Raw genomic sequence first — 16,983 nt, forward strand, 5'->3', positions numbered from 1 at the left:
AGAAACACAAGGGGGTTCAAATAACTTCAAAAAATTGGAATCCCTTTGTAACACACGAGTTTCCGTATGAAACCCTCATACTTCGAAGGAGATTGTGTGTTTTGTAAATGAAGTGCATCCAGTTTTTGCCGTAAGCCTCTCTACATTCTTGCACATGCTATGTGGGTGAAATGATGACACCATGCCAACTTGGAACCTTTTCAGACTTCATTTCAAATGCTTTTCAATTTCATGGTCTTATAGCTCAAAATAATGAGTAAATGCAAGAAAAATAACAAATGAAGTCAGAAAGGGTTGTAAATTGATGATCTGGCTTTGAATGGTGCATTTTGAACACAGAAAAACAAGGGGGTTCAAATAAGTTCAAAAAAATTGAAATCCCTTTGTAACAGACGAGTTTCCGTATGAAACCCTGATACTTCGAAGGATATTGTCCGTTTTGTACACGAACTGCATCCAGCTTTTGCCGTAAGCCCCTCTACTTTCTTGCACATGCTATGTGGGTGAAATGATGATACCATGCCAACTTGGAACCTTTTCAGAGTCCATTTCAAATGCTTTTCAATTTCATGGTCTTACAGCTGAAAGTAATCAGTGAATGCATGAAAAATAACAACTGAAGTCACAAAGGGTTGTAAATTGATGATGGGCTTTGAATGGTGCATTTTGAACACAGAAAAACAAGGGGGTTCAAATAAGTTCAAAAAAATTGAAATCCCTTTGTAACACACGACTTTCCGTATGAAACCCTCATACTTCGAAGGAGATTGTCCGTTTTGTACACGAAGTGCATCCAGTTTTTGCCGTAAGCCTCTCTACTTTCTTGCACATGCTATGTGGGTGAAATGATGATACCATGCCAACTTGGAACCTTTTTCACAGTTCATTTCAAATGCTTTTCAATTTCATGGTCTTATAGCTTAAAATAATCAGTAAATGCATGAAAAATAAAAAATGAAGTCAGAAAGGTTGGTAAATTGATGATGTGGCTTTGAATGGTGCATTTTGAACATAGAAAAACAAGGGGGTTCAAATAAGCTCAAAAAAATTGAAATCCCTTTGTAACAGACGAGTTTCCGTATAAACCCTGATACTTCGAAGGAGATTGTCCGTTTTGTACATGAAGTGCATCCAACTTTTGCCATAAGCCTCTCTACTTTCTTGCACATGCTATGTGGGTGAAATGATGATACCATGCCAACTTGGAACCTTTTCAGAGTTCATTTCAAATGCTTTTCAATTTCATGGTCTTATAGTTCAAAATAATTAGTAAATGCATGAAAAATAACAAATGAATTCAGAAAGGGTTGTAAATTGATGATGTGGCTTTGAATGGTGCATTTTAAACACAGAAAAACTAGGGTGTTCAAATAAGTTCAAAAAAATTGAAATCCCTTTGTAACACACGAGTTTCCGTATGAAACCCTCATACTTCGAAGGAGATTGTGTGTTTTGTAAATGAAGTGCATCCAGTTTTTGCCGTAAGCCTCTCTACATTCTTGCACATGCTATGTGGGTGAAATGATGATACCATGCCAACTTGGAACCTTTTCAGACTTCATTTCAAATGCTTTTCAATTTCATGGTCTTATAGCTCAAAATAATCAGTAAATGCATGAAAAATAACAAATGAAGTCAGAAAGGGTTGTAAATTGATGATCTGTCTTTGAATGGTGCATTTTGAACACAGAAAAACAAGGGGGTTCAAATAAGTTCAAAAAAATTGAAATCCCTTTGTAACAGACGAGTTTCCGTATGAAACCCTGATACTTCGAAGGATATTGTCCATTTTGTACACGAACTGCATCCAGCTTTTGCCGTAAGCCCCTCTACTTTCTTGCACATGCTATGTGGGTGAAATGATGATACCATGCCAACTTGGAACCTTTTCAGAGTTCATTTCAAATGCTTTTCAATTTCATGGTCTTACAGCTGAAAGTAATCAGTGAATGCATGAAAAATAACAACTGAAGTCACAAAGGGTTGTAAATTGATGATGGGCTTTGAATGGTGCATTTTGAACACAGAAAAACAAGGGGGTTCAAATAAGTTCAAAAAAATTGAAATCCCTTTGTAACACACGAGTTTCCGTATGAAACCCTCATACTTCGAAGGAGATTGTGTGTTTTGTAAACGAAGTGCATCCTGTTTCTGCCGTAAGCCTCTCCACATTCTTGCACATGCTATGTCGGTGAAATGATGATACCGTGCCAACTTGGAACCTTTTCAGACTTCATTTCAAATGCTTTTCAATTTCATGGTCTTATAGCTCAAAATAATTAGTAAATGCATGAAAAATAACAAATGAAGTCAGAAAGGGTTGTAAATTGATGATGTGGCTTTGAATGGTGCATTTTGAACACAGAAAAACAAGGGGGTTCAAATAAGTTCAAAAAAATGAAATCCCTTTGTAACAGACGAGTTTCCGTATGAAACCCTGATACTTCGAAGGATATTGTCCGTTTTGTACACGAAGTGCATCCAGCTTTTGCCGTAAGCCCCTCTACTTTCTTGCACATGCTATGTGGGTGAGATGATGATACCATGCCAACTTGGAACCTTTTCAGAGTTCATTTCAAATGCTTTTCAATTTCATGGTCTTATAGCTGAAAGTAATCAGTAAATGCATGAAAAATAACAACTGAAGTCGGAAAGGGTTGTAAATTGATGATGTGGCTTTGAATGGTGCATTTCGAACAAAAAAACAAGGGTGTTCAAATAAGTTCAAAAAAATTGAAATACCTTTGTAACACACGAGTTTCCGTGTGAAACCCTCATACTTCGAAGGAGATTGTGTGTTTTGTACACGAAGTGTATCCAGTTTTTTCCGTAAGCCTCTCTACTTTCTTGCACATTCTATGTGGGTGAAATGATGATACCATGCCAACTTGGAACCTTTTCAGAGTTCATTTCAAATGCTTTTCAATTTCATGGTCTTATAGCTCAAAATAATCAGTAAATGCATGAAAAATAACAATTGAAGTCAGAAAGGGTTGTAAATTGATGATGTGGCTTTGAATGGTGCATTTCGAACAAAAAAAACAAGGGTTTTCAAATAAGTTCAAAAAAATTGAAATCCGTTTGTAACACACGAGTTTCCGTGTGAAACCCTCATACTTCGAAGGAGATTGTGTGTTTTGTACACGAAGTGCATCCAGTTTTTGCCGTAAGCCTCTCTACTTTCTTGAACATGCTATGTGGGTGAATGATGATACCATGCCAACTTGGAACCTTTTCAGAGTTCATTTCAAATGCTTTTCAATTTCATGGTCTTATAGCTCAAAATAATCAGTAAATGCATGAAAAATAACAAATAAAGTCAGAAAGGGTTGTAAATTGATGATGTGGCTTTGAATGGTGCATTTTGAACACAGAAACACAAGGGGGTTCAAATAAGTTCAAAAAATTGAAATCCCTTTGTAACAGACGAGTTTCCGTATGAAACCCTGATACTTCGAAGGATATTGTCCGTTTTGTACACGAACTACATCCAGCTTTTGCCGTAAGCCTCTCTACTTTCTTGCACATGATATGTGGGTGAATTGATGATACCAGGCCAACTTGGAACCATTTCAGAGTTCATTTCAAATGCTTTTCAATTTCATGGTCTTATAGCTCAAAATAATTAGTAAATGCATGAAAAATAACAAATGAAGTCAGAAAGGGTTGTAAATTGATGATGTGGCTTTGAATGGTGCATTTTGAACACAGAAAAACAAGGGTGTTCAATAAAGTTCAAAAAATTTGAAATCCCTTTGTAACACACGACTTTCCGTATGAAACCCTCATACTTCGAAGGAGATTGTCCGTTTTGTACACGAAGTGCATCCAGTTTTTGCCGTAAGCCTCTCTACTTTCTTGCACATGCTATGTGGGTGAAATGATGATACCATGCCAACTTGGAACCTTTTTCACAGTTCATTTCAAATGCTTTCAATTTCATGGTCTTATAGCTTAAAATAATCAGTAAATGCATGAAAAATAAAAAATGAAGTCAGAAAGGTTGGTAAATTGATGATGTGGCTTTAAATGGTGCATTTTGAACATAGAAAAACAAGGGGGTTCAAATAAGCTCAAAAAAATTGAAATCCCTTTGTAACAGACGAGTTTCCGTATAAACCCTGATACTTCGAAGGAGATTGTCCGTTTTGTACATGAAGTGCATCCAACTTTTGCCATAAGCCTCTCTACTTTCTTGCACATGCTATGTGGGTGAAATGATGATACCATGCCAACTTGGAACCTTTTCAGAGTTCATTTCACATGCTTTTCAATTTCATGGTCTTATAGTTCAAAATAATTAGTAAATGCATGAAAAATAACAAATGAAGTCAGAAAGGGTTGTAAATTGATGATGTGGCTTTGAATGGTGCATTTTAAACACAGAAAAACAAGGGTGTTCAAATAAGTTCAAAAAAATTGAAATCCCTTTGTAACACACGAGTTTCCGTATGAAACCCTCATACTTCGAAGGAGATTGTGTGTTTTGTAAATGAAGTGCATCCAGTTTTTGCCGTAAGCCTCTCTACATTCTTGCACATGCTATGTGGGTGAAATGATGATACCATGCCAACTTGGAACCTTTTCAGACTTCATTTCAAATGTTTTTCAATTTCATGGTCTTATAGCACAAAATAATCAGTAAATGCATGAAAAATAACAAATGAAGTCAGAAAGGGTTGTAAATTGATGATCTGGCTTTGAATGGTGCATTTTGAACACAGAAAAACAAGGGGGTTCAAATAAGTTCAAAAAAATTGAAATCCCTTTGTAACAGACGAGTTTCCGTATGAAACCGTGATACTTCGAAGGATATTGTCCATTTTGTACACGAACTGCATCCAGCTTTTGCCGTAAGCCCCTCTACTTTCTTGCACATGCTATGTGGGTGAAATGATGATACCATGCCAACTTGGAACCTTTTCAGAGTTCATTTCAAATGCTTTTCAATTTCATGGTCTTACAGCTGAAAGTAATCAGTGAATGCATGAAAAATAACAACTGAAGTCACAAAGGGTTGTAAATTGATGATGGGCTTTGAATGGTGCATTTTGAACACAGAAAAACAAGGGGGTTCGAATAAGTTCAAAAAAATTGAAATCCCTTTGTAACAGACGAGTTTCCGTATGAAACCCTGATACTTCGAAGGATATTGTCCGTTTTGTACACGAAGTGCATCTAGCTTTTGCCGTAAGCCCCTCTACTTTCTTGCACATGCTATGTGGGTGAAATGATGATACCATGCCAACTTGGAACCTTTTCAGAGTTCATTTCAAATGCTTTTCAATTTTATGGTCTTATAGCTGAAAGTAATCAGTAAATGCATGAAAAGTAACAACTGAAGTCAGAAAGTGTTGTAAATTGATGATGTGGCTTTGAATGGTGCATTTCGAACAAAAAAACAAGGGTGTTCAAATAAGTTCAAAAAAATTGAAATCCCTTTGTAACACACGAGTTTCCATGTGAAACCCTCATACTTCGAATGAGATTGTGTGTTTTGTACACGAAGTGCATCTAGTTTTTGCCGTAAGCCTCTCTACTTTCTTGCACATGCTATGTGGGTGAAATGATGATACCATGCCAACTTGGAACCTTTTTAGAGTTAATTTCAAATGCTTTTCAATTTCATGGTCGTATAGCTCAAAATAATCAGTAAATGCATGAAAAATAACAAATAAAGTCAGAAAGGGTTGTAAATTGATGATGTGGCTTTGAATGGTGCATTTTGAACACAGAAAAACAAGGGGGTTCGAATAAGTTCAAAAAATTGAAATCCCTTTGTAACAGACGAGTTTCCGTATGAAACCGTGATACTTCGAAGGATATTGTCCGTTTTGTACACGAACTCCATCCAGCTTTTGCCGTAAGCCTCTCTACTTTCTTGCACATGATATGTGGGTGAATTGATGATACCATGCCAACTTGGAACCTTTTCAGAGTTCATTTCAAATGCTTTTCAATTTCATGGTCTTATAGCTCAAAATAATTAGTAAATGCATGAAAAATAACAAATGAAGTCAGAAAGTGTTGTAAATTGATGATGTGGCTTTGAATGGTGCATTTTGAACACAGAAAAACAAGGGTGTTCAAATAAGTTCAAAAAAATTGAAATCCCTTTGTAACACACGAGTTTCTGTATGAAACCCTCATACTTCGAAGGAGATTGTCCGTTTTGTACACGAAGTGCATCTAGTTTTTGCCGTAAGCCTCTCTACTTTCTTGCACATGCTATGTGGGTGAAATGATGATACAATGCCAACTTGGAACCTTTTTAGAGTTCATTTCAAATGCTTTTCAATTTCATGGTCTTATAGCTCAAAATAATCAGTAAATGCATGAAAAATAACAAATAAAGTCAGAAAGGGTTGTAAATTGATGATGTGGCTTTGAATGGTGCATTTTGAACACAGAAAAACAAGGGGGTTCAAATAATTTCAAAAAATTGAAATCCCTTTGTAACAGACGAGTTTCCGTATGAAACCGTGATACTTCGAAGGATATTGTCCGTTTTATACACGAACTGCATCCAGCTTTTGCCGTTAGCCTCTCTACTTTCTTGCACATGATATGTGGGTGAATTGATGATACCATGCCAACTTGGAACCTTTTCAGAGTTCATTTCAAATGCTTTTCAATTTCATGGTCTTATAGCTCAAAATAATTAGTAAATGCATGAAAAATAACAGATGAAGTCATAAAGGGTTGTAAATTGATGATGTGGCTTTGAATGGTGCATTTTGAACACAGAAAAACAAGGGTGTCCAAAAAAGTTCAAAAAAATTGAAATCCCTTTGTAACACACGAGTTTCTGTATGAAACCCTCATACTTCGAAGGAGATTGTCCGTTTTGTACACGAAGTGCATCCAGTTTTTGCCGTAAGCCTCTCTACTTTCTTGCACATGCTATGTGGGTGAAATGATGATACAATGCCAACTTGGAACCTTTTTAGAGTTCATTTCAAATGCTTTTCAATTTCATGGTCTTATAGCTCAAAATAACTAGTAAATGCATGAAAAATAACAAATGAAGTCAGAAAGGGTTGTAAATTGATGATGTGGCTTTGAATGGTGCATTTTGAACACAGAAAAACAAGGGTGTTCAATAAAGTTCAAAAAAATTGAAATCCCTTTGTAACACACGACTTTCCGTATGAAACCCTCATACTTCGAAGGAGATTGTCCGTTTTGTACACGAAGTGCATCCAGTTTTTGCCGTAAGCCTCTCTACTTTCTTGCACATGCTATGTGGGTGAAATGATGATACCATGCCAACTTGGAACCTTTTTCACAGTTCATTTCAAATGCTTTTCAATTTCATGTTCTTATAGCTTAAAATAATCAGTAAATGCATGAAAAATAAAAAATGAAGTCAGAAAGGTTGGTAAATTGATGATGTGGCTTTGAATGGTGCATTTTGAACATAGAAAAACAAGGGGGTTCAAATAAGCTCAAAAAAATTGAAATCCCTTTGTAACAGACGAGTTTCCGTATAAACCCTGATACTTCGAAGGAGATTGTCCGTTTTGTACATGAAGTGCATCCAACTTTTGCCATAAGCCTCTCTACTTTCTTGCACATGCTATGTGGGTGAAATGATGATACCATGCCAACTTGGAACCTTTTCAGAGTTCATTTCAAATGCTTTTCAATTTCATGGTCTTATAGTTCAAAATAATTAGTAAATGCATGAAAAATAACAAATGAAGTCAGAAAGGGTTGTAAATTGATGATGTGGCTTTGAATGGTGCATTTTAAACACAGAAAAACAAGGGTGTTCAAATAAGTTGAAAAAAATTGAAATCCCTTTGTAACACACGAGTTTCCGTAAGAAACCCTCATACTTCGAAGGAGATTGTGTGTTTTGTAAATGAAGTGCATCCAGTTTTTGCCGTAAGCCTCTCTACATTCTTGCACATGCTATGTGGGTGAAATGATGATACCATGCCAACTTGGAACCTTTTCAAACTTCATTTCAAATGCTTTTCAATTTCATGGTCTTATAGCTCTAAATAATCAGTAAATGCATGAAAACTAACAAATGAAGTCAGAAAGGGTTGTAAATTGATGATCTGGCTTTGAATGGTGCATTTTGAACACAGAAAAACAAGGGGGTTCAAATAAGTTCAAAAAAATTGAAATCCCTTTGTAACAGACGAGTTTCCGTATGAAACCCTGATACTTCGAAGGATATTGTCCATTTTGTACACGAACTGCATCCAGCTTTTGCCGTAAGCCCCTCTACTTTCTTGCACATGCTATGTGGGTGAAATGATGATACCATGCCAACTTGGAACCTTTTCAGAGTTCATTTCAAATGCTTTTCAATTTCATGGTCTTACAGCTGAAAGTAATCAGTGAATGCATGAAAAATAACAACTGAAGTCACAAAGGGTTGTAAATTGATGATGGGCTTTGAATGGTGCATTTTGAACACAGAAAAACAAGGGGGTTCAAATAAGTTCAAAAAAATTGAAATCCCTTTGTAACAGACGAGTTTCCGTATGAAACCCTGATACTTCGAAGGATATTGTCCGTTTTGTACACGAAGTGCATCCAGCTTTTGCCGTAAGCCCCTCTACTTTCTTGCACATGCTATGTGGGTGAAATGATGATACCATGCCAACTTGGAACCTTTTTCACAGTTCATTTCAAATGCTTTTCAATTTCATGTTCTTATAGCTTAAAATAATCAGTAAATGCATGAAAAATAAAAAATGAAGTCAGAAAGGTTGGTAAATTGATGATGTGGCTTTGAATGGTACATTTTGAACATAGAAAAACAAGGGGGTTCAAATAAGCTCAAAAAAATTGAAATCCCTTTGTAACAGACGAGCTTCCGTATAAACCCTGATACTTCGAAGGAGATTGTCCGTTTTGTACATGAAGTGCATCCAACTTTTGCCATAAGCCTCTCTACTTTCTTGCACATGCTATGTGGGTGAAATGATGATACCATGCCAACTTGGAACCTTTTCACAGTTCATTTCAAAGGCTTTTCAATTTCATGGTCTTATAGCTCAAAATAATTAGTAAATGCATGAAAAATAACAAATGAAGTCAGAAAGTGTTGTAAATTGATGATGTGGCTTTGAATGGTGCATTTTGTACACAGAAAAACAAGGGTGTTCAAATAAGTTCAAAAAAATTGAAATCCCTTTGTAACACACGAGTTTCTGTATGAAACCCTCATACTTCCAAGGAGATTGTCCGTTTTGTACACGAAGTGCATCTAGTTTTTGCCGTAAGCCTCTCTACTTTCTTGCACATGCTATGTGGGTGAAATGATGATACAATGCCAACTTGGAACCTTTTTAGAGTTCACTTCAAATGCTTTTCAATTTCATGGTCTTATAGCTCAAAATAATCAGTAAATGCATGAAAAATAACAAATAAAGTCAGAAAGGGTTGTAAATTGATGATGTGGCTTTGAATGGTGCATTTTGAACACAGAAAAACAAGGGGGTTCAAATAAGTTCAAAAAATTGAAATCCCTTTGTAACAGACGAGTTTCCGTATGAAACCGTGATACTTCGAAGGATATTGTCCGTTTTGTACACGAACTGCATCCAGCTTTTGCCGTAAGCCTCTCTACTTTCTTGCACATGATATGTGGGTGAATTGATGATACCATGCCAACTTGGAACCTTTTCAGAGTTCATTTCAAATGCTTTTCAATTTCATGGTCTTATAGCTCAAAATAATTAGTAAATGCATGAAAAATAACAGATGAAGTCATAAAGGGTTGTAAATTGATGATGTGGCTTTGAATGGTGCATTTTGAACACAGAAAAACAAGGGTGTCCAAATAAGTTCAAAAAAATTGAAATCCCTTTGTAACACAATAGTTTCTGTATGAAACCCTCATACTTCGAAGGAGATTGTCCGTTTTGTACACGAAGTGCATCCAGTTTTTGCCGTAAGCCTCTCTACTTTCTTGCACATGCTATGTGGGTGAAATGATGATACAATGCCAACTTGGAACCTTTTTAGAGTTCATTTCAAATGCTTTTCAATTTCATGGTCTTATTGCTCAAAATAATCAGTAAATGCATGAAAAATAACAAATGAAGTCAGAAAGGGTTGTAAATTGATGATGTGGCTTTGAATGGTGCATTTTGAACACACAAAATCAAGGGGGTTCAAATAAGTTCAAAAAAATTGAAATCCCTTTGTAACAGACGAGTTTCCGTATGAAACCCTCATACTTCGAAGGAGATTGTCCGTTTTGTATACGAAGTGCATCCAGTTTTTGCCGTAAGCCTCTCTACTTTCTTGCACATGCTATGTGGGTGAAATAATGATACCATGCCAACTTGGAACCTTTTCAGAGTTCATTATAAATGATTTTCAATTTCATGGTCTTATAGATCAAAATAATCAGTAAATGCATGAAAAATAAAAAATGAAGTCAGAAACAAAATAAAATATAATAAATAAGTAATTTGAAACAAAATAATATAAACTTTAATACAATAGATAAGTAGAAACAAGAAAAACGTTAATAACATAAATAAAATTTGTGAAACTAAAATTATCAAAGTATTTTCTGTTCAAAACATTATAAGCAACTTCTAGTATTATTGAAACTAAAATTATATAAAATTCATGCAACTAAAATTATCAAAGTATTTTGTGTTCAAAATCATTAAAAGCAAAAAGAATTGTCATAAAGAACTTTTTTTGTTAGAAACTTTAATAGCAAAAAGAATTAACATAAAATAAAATTAATAAGTAATTATAAACAAAATAAAATAAATAATTTTGTTTTTGTAAGTAGAAACAAAACAAAATAAATAAAGCAAAAAAACAAAACAAAACAAACTGGGAAAAAAATATTGCCACCAACTGGGCCACCACGGCCTGAATACGACTAGAAAGCCATCCATGGGACAGGATTCAGGCCCGTAGTAGGCCGAGAAGGCCCATCAGGCAAAGTAGTAGCAAGTAGGCCCGTAAGCCTGAAGTGGAGAGGAGCTCGAGAGGGGTGCGACAGTGGGGCTCATAAACCACTGCACACCCTCTCAACTAGCCAGGTGGGACTAAACTTTGGCCGCGACGCGAGGAGCCTTTGGTCCCGGTTGGTGGCACCAACCGGGACTAAAGGGGGTGCATTCGTACCAGTTCGTGACACCAACCGGTACCAAAGGCCGCCTCTTCCCGCCCTTTGGGCAGCTGAAAAGTGACCTTTGGTCCCAGTTGGTGGCACCAACCGGGACTAAAGGGGGCATTGGTACTGGTTGGTGGCACCAACCGGTACCAATGGCTTTGCTATATAAGCCAGCAGTTCTAAAAATTTCGTTAGTTCTTCGATCCCTCCGACGACGCCGCCAGGCTGCCCGAGCTCGCCGTCGTCGCCCCTGCCTCCGACCACGCCGCTGTTGCCCGGCCCGACCACGCCGTCGTCGCCCTCGTCGTGCCTCTACCGCGCCGCCGTCGCCCCTGCCCCGACCACGCCGCCGTCACCCTTGCCCTTTGCCCCGTCGATCGCCATCGCCCCTGCGTCGACCACGCCGCCGTCGCCCCTGCCCCGACCACGCCGCTGTCGCCGCCCTCTACACCGACGCCGCCGTCGCCCCTGCCCCGACCACGCCGCCGTCACCCCTGCCCCGACCATGCCCCGTTCTCTGTGCATATAAAAGTTAGATTTTTAGTATATTTGGGTACATTTTAGGTTAGTTTTATCTATATATGTTCTCTGAGTTAGTACATTTTAGGTTAGTTTCATTTTTAGAAAAGTTTTATATATTTAGGAAAAGAAGGAAGAGAAGGAAGAAGGAAGAAGGAAGAAGAAGAAAAAGTTTTATATATGCAGAAGTTACATTTTTAGAAAAGTATTATATATAGCTAGGAAGATAATGAAGAAGAAGAAAAAGAATGAGAGGAGAAAAAGGAAAATAAGAAGAGGAAGAAAGGTCAAGAAGAGGAGAGGAAGAAGAGGTGAAATAAATAAGAAGAGGAAAAAATAAGAAAAGGAAGAGGAGAAGAAGAAAGGAATAGAGGAGAAAGAAGAAAAAAATAGAAATTTTCCATTTTTTTTTCTTCTTTCTCCTCTATTCCTTTCTTCTTCTCCTTTTTTTCTTCTTTTTTTCTTCATTTGCTTCTCTTCTATTCCTTTCTTCTTGTCCTCTTTTTATTTCTTCTTTTGTCTTCTTATTTTTTATCGGGTATGTCGTTGTCGATATACCCCCTCCCGATCGAACTTCAACACGAGGGGGGGTACCGATATACCCCCTCCCCGATAACATTATTTTCCCATGTATACGTATGTCGCATCGTTGTCGATATAACCCCCTCCCAGATAACTTCGACATGAGGGGCGGTCGATATATATACCCACTCTCGACCGTGATAACTTATACCACGGGAGCACCCCCCCTCGGCCCTCTCGCTCGACCGAAACACTTGAGGACACCCAAACCCTAGAGAAAAAATGATGTTGGTCTCCTACCCCCTCCCGCCGCGCCCCTACCCGAAAAACTCTCTCGAGGCCACCCAAATTTACCAAGTGAAAAGAGCGTTGTCGTCGAGGCCACCCCAAACCCTTGAAGCGTTGTGTCGAGGCCACCCCAAACCCTTGAAGCGTTCTCTAGGCCACCCAAACCCTAGAGAAGCAGCGTCGAGGCCACTAACATGATTCCTTATTGTCATTAGCTAGCTACTTCTACGTTTGCCACTAATATATATCCATCTGTACCATGTTTGAATAATAATTGACATGTTGTAAATATTTGCAGAAACTATGGATCACTCCCGAGACGAAGCAACAAAAGCGATGTTGGGGGAGATAATCGCACAAGGAAGTGATGCCATTGCGTCGTTTCTCTACGACACCGATGGTCAGGAAGGACTGGGTGAAGAAGAGGGCTATGTTCATGATGGCTCCGGTGACCCATTAATGCCGGTACAAGAAGATGGATATGTTCATGATGGCTCCGGTGACCCAATGGAGGTACAAGAAGGAGACCGTGATGACGGCTCCGGTGACCGAACCGTGTCCGGCCAGGTATATACATATTAGTTAAGCCCGTGATGACTAGTTAATTGATGCATTCATTGTTTTCATGTGTACACATATTAATTAACTCTCGTCATTCTTCTTTTTTCTCTAGCTCTCCATATCGAGCTCAACTTCGGTAAAGAAACGAGGCCCGAAGAAAAAGTTGCGCTCGGATGAAAGGTTTGAGATCACAGCAATCGCGCGCGATGGCAAACCGATTGAACCCATCCGAGCAAGGGTTGCATTTCGTGCTTAGTGTGGGGTTCTTGTTAGGGACAAGATCCCGATCAGTATCCAGCAATGGTTAAAGCCAAAGAAGGAAGACCCTGAGGTGCCGACGTCTTATGTCTCTGATATGCAGAAAGAAGATCTTTGGACAACGCTTAAGGCAAATTTCACCCTACCGCCAGAGGAGGATCCGGAGAAGTCAGTCATAGAGAAATTGATCAAGTCTCATGCTCTTAAGAAGATGGCAGAACTATTTAGGAGGTGGAAGAATGAGCTGAAAACGTTTGTCGACAAAGAAGAGACACCAGAGTTCACCGGCCGGTTTGAGAAGATCAGAGATCAATGGCCCGCATTTGTGGCCCACAATACATCGGAAAAGAGTAAGAAGATGTCAGCGACAAACAAGAAAAATGTTGCGAAGAAAAAGCATCACCATCGCATGGGGTCAGGTGGTTACCTCAAAGCCCGACCTTTGTGGGAGAAGGCTGAGAATGACCTGATTGCTAAAGGGGTCGAACCAGAGATATTGAGATGGCCAGACCTTTGTAGGACTTGGTTCTTCGGGGTTGGCGGAACCTTGGACCCTGTATCAGGGAAGTGCGTTTGGAAGGAAGAGCAACTGCGAATACCCGTCACGAAGCTTCGGAACTATATCGCTGCAGCACAGGAAGGGACATTCGTTCCAGACAGAGAGAAGGACGAGCTCACAATGGCCCTCGGGAATCCTGAGCACCCTGGATGGACACGAGGCACGCCAGGCTCCCTTCCGTGGAACGCTGGGTTTCCGGACGCAGGGGGTTACAAAACCCAGGAGAGGAGGAAGAAAGTGGAGCATAGCCAACTGCAGGCGCTGCACGAAAGGGTACAAGGGCTAGAGCAACGAGAAGCAGATCGCAGCAAACGACCTGCCGAAGCTTCCCATGAAGCTACCCCGCCATCTCAGCGGAGAAGCAGCATGGCTTCCACCAACAGACTCAGCAGCTGGAGCCTGTCTTCAAGGGCTACCCCGTGGATGCTATCACAGAGTCTCAACATTGCCACCTTATGACGCGATGGATGACATTTAAAGTCAAGGCGGCTGTTGGCTCTGTTTTACCTAATGAACCTGGCTCAACCTACCACGACCAGCCGATTCCAGAAGGATATGCTAGGGTGATGGTGGATCAAATAACGGACGGATTTGAGGACCTTGAGCTTGACCACCCTACGGGTGAAGGGGAGATTCGGCTGGGTTCTTCTCTGAAGACTGCATGCCTATGGCGGAAGGTGCTCATCAACCTTCCGAACTAGACGCCTCCGCCTCCTCCTCCTCCTCCAGCGAGTCAGGGCACTCCGCCTCCTCCTCCGCCTCCTCCGGCGAGTGATCAGGGCACTCATCCTCCTTCTCTGGCGCGTGGCGGCACTTCGCCTCCTTCTCCGCCTGCGCCGGCGCGCCCGAGCAGCCAGCTGCCTCCTCCTTCTCCGCCTCGTCAACAAGGGCGGAAGAGACCTGCCGCCGCTCCGGCTCCTCCGGCGGGTCGTCCTTCTGCTTCGCCTCGTAAGAAAGGAAAGACAGCCGCAGCCGCTCCGTCTGCTCCGGCGTCTAGCACTACAGCCAGAGGCAGGCAATACAGATACGGTCCTTCTCTGAAGACTCCAGAGAAGTTACCATACGAGAGGAGCTAGGAGGAAATCACGAAGATCGTGGAAGCGGAAGTGAAGAACTTCTTTGAAGGGGTGAAAGCAAAAAAACATCCACCTCCGGAGGAGAAGATAGATCCGGTAAAAGCAAAGCGTACTCTGGCTGCCCTGAAGAAACCACCAAAGTCTCCGACGAAAGGCAACTATGAGCGCATTATTACAAAGTCATTTATCGAAGCACAACGATCGGGAAGTACTGTCAGTGATCAAAGGTTAGCAGAACGACGAGCTAGGAAAAAAGTTCCCCAGCTCGGCAAACAAGCGAACCAATCGTTCCCGCCGCTCAAGGTGTCTAGCGATATCGTCGCTAATCATCCGGGGATCTTGTTGCCCGGTACCAATCCTGCAGATTACCTGCCCGATGATGCGCATTTTGATTTATTGGAGGTGGACGAACACAAATACATGTACGGGAAGCCTCTCGTCAAAGATGAAAGATCTCTAACAACGATGATGCGAAGATTCCATGATTGGTACATGAAAACTTGCAAAGAGTCTAGGGGGAGTAATATTTTGATGCTGGGAGTTAGAAAGGAGCATGACCTCGTTGGACTTGAACTGTTGATGGTTCCATTTGAGGAGTTCTTCCCTTTTTCAATCTAAAGTCCCTCGATAAATTAATGATCACTTGCTACTGCCTGTAAGTAGTACTACTTCTGTCATTCAGTCTCTATATATAGGTCAGCTCTTTCATTGCATGTATTTTTAATTATCCTCGCTATATTATATGCAGATTGAAGATCGTCGAATTGAAGAAAAGACAAATCGGTGATATTGGGTTCATTAACACAAATCTCGTAGATGCATTTATGATTAAATCTCAGGCCAAAGATACCGAGGCAACCTGCTACAATTGTTTGTATTGAATCAAAACAAAGCTATAATACTCTTCCCTCACGAATTCCAGTGAGTGTTACTGTCTTGTGCATATTGAGTTTCCCTTATTAGTCAAGGTTATAGTAATGTAATTCATGAGTTATGCATGTGTGCGCAACTTCCACTATATTCTCCTAGAGATTAAGCTTGAGCAGGGACTAGTAACCGTCTTAGACGCGAGACAAAAAGATCCCAACGAGTATGCGGACATGACTGAAATTCTAGAGAAGTAAGTTAAATCGATCATTATCGCACCATATTGGCAACTTTGTTCATTTCCTGATATCAAGTAATTGTTTTCTTTGTCTCACAGGGTTTGGAAAAAATTCACCACAAAAACTCCGAGACTGCCGAAGAAGCTGCAATTTAGACACCCGAAAGTAAGTACTATAGTAGCATGTTCCACACATCTCCTAGTGATTCAAGCGCTGGTTTCATCAATACCATTTAGCATGCTTGCTAACTATCAGTTTGATTGACCTCTATTTCTTGTAAAGTGGTTGTGGCAGGAACCAGGGAATGCTTACTATGGATACTACATTTGCGAGTCCATCCGCCACGTGACATGTGAGCGGGGCTACTCTGACAAACAATATGACGTGCGTAAATAATAATATTCACAATATTATTTTATTACCATCATTTGTGTTCAGTTTCATTTATTCATATATATGTATTGACCCCCTTCTTCAAATTAGATATATAGGATGCGGAATGAGCTCCTACCAGCAGATCGTATGTGAGGAATTCAAGAGGAATTGGCGGCATTCTTTCTTGACCACGTGATCGCTAAAGACGGAGAATACCATGTGAACCCTAATGAGTTGAATTTTAATTAGGAGATTATATTGTAAGAGATAATTATATTGTATATATGTAGGCAGTAGCGTCGGATAGATATACGAGAACTTGTTGTTCGACCAATCTCTCAGAGAAGGAGAGGTGGGCGATATCACTTCTCTTTGTATGCATATGTTCGTGACGATCTTCTGTTTCCTTCATTTGGTTACTAGCTAGCGTGTCTAGTCCTCTCTATATGTATAGTATGGAGCGTCGACCGAGCACGGAGATAAGAGAGGACACTTCTCTCTATTCATTAGCTAGCTAACACAATATATGAAACACCTAAATTAACCCCCCAAAACCCCCCTTTCAAAAAAAACCCATCACCTGAAATGCTGACGCGTGGATGCCTTTTGGTC

This window comes from Hordeum vulgare, chromosome 4H, assembly GCF_904849725.1.
Source record: "Hordeum vulgare subsp. vulgare chromosome 4H, MorexV3_pseudomolecules_assembly, whole genome shotgun sequence".
Taxonomy (NCBI): Eukaryota; Viridiplantae; Streptophyta; class Magnoliopsida; order Poales; family Poaceae; genus Hordeum; species Hordeum vulgare.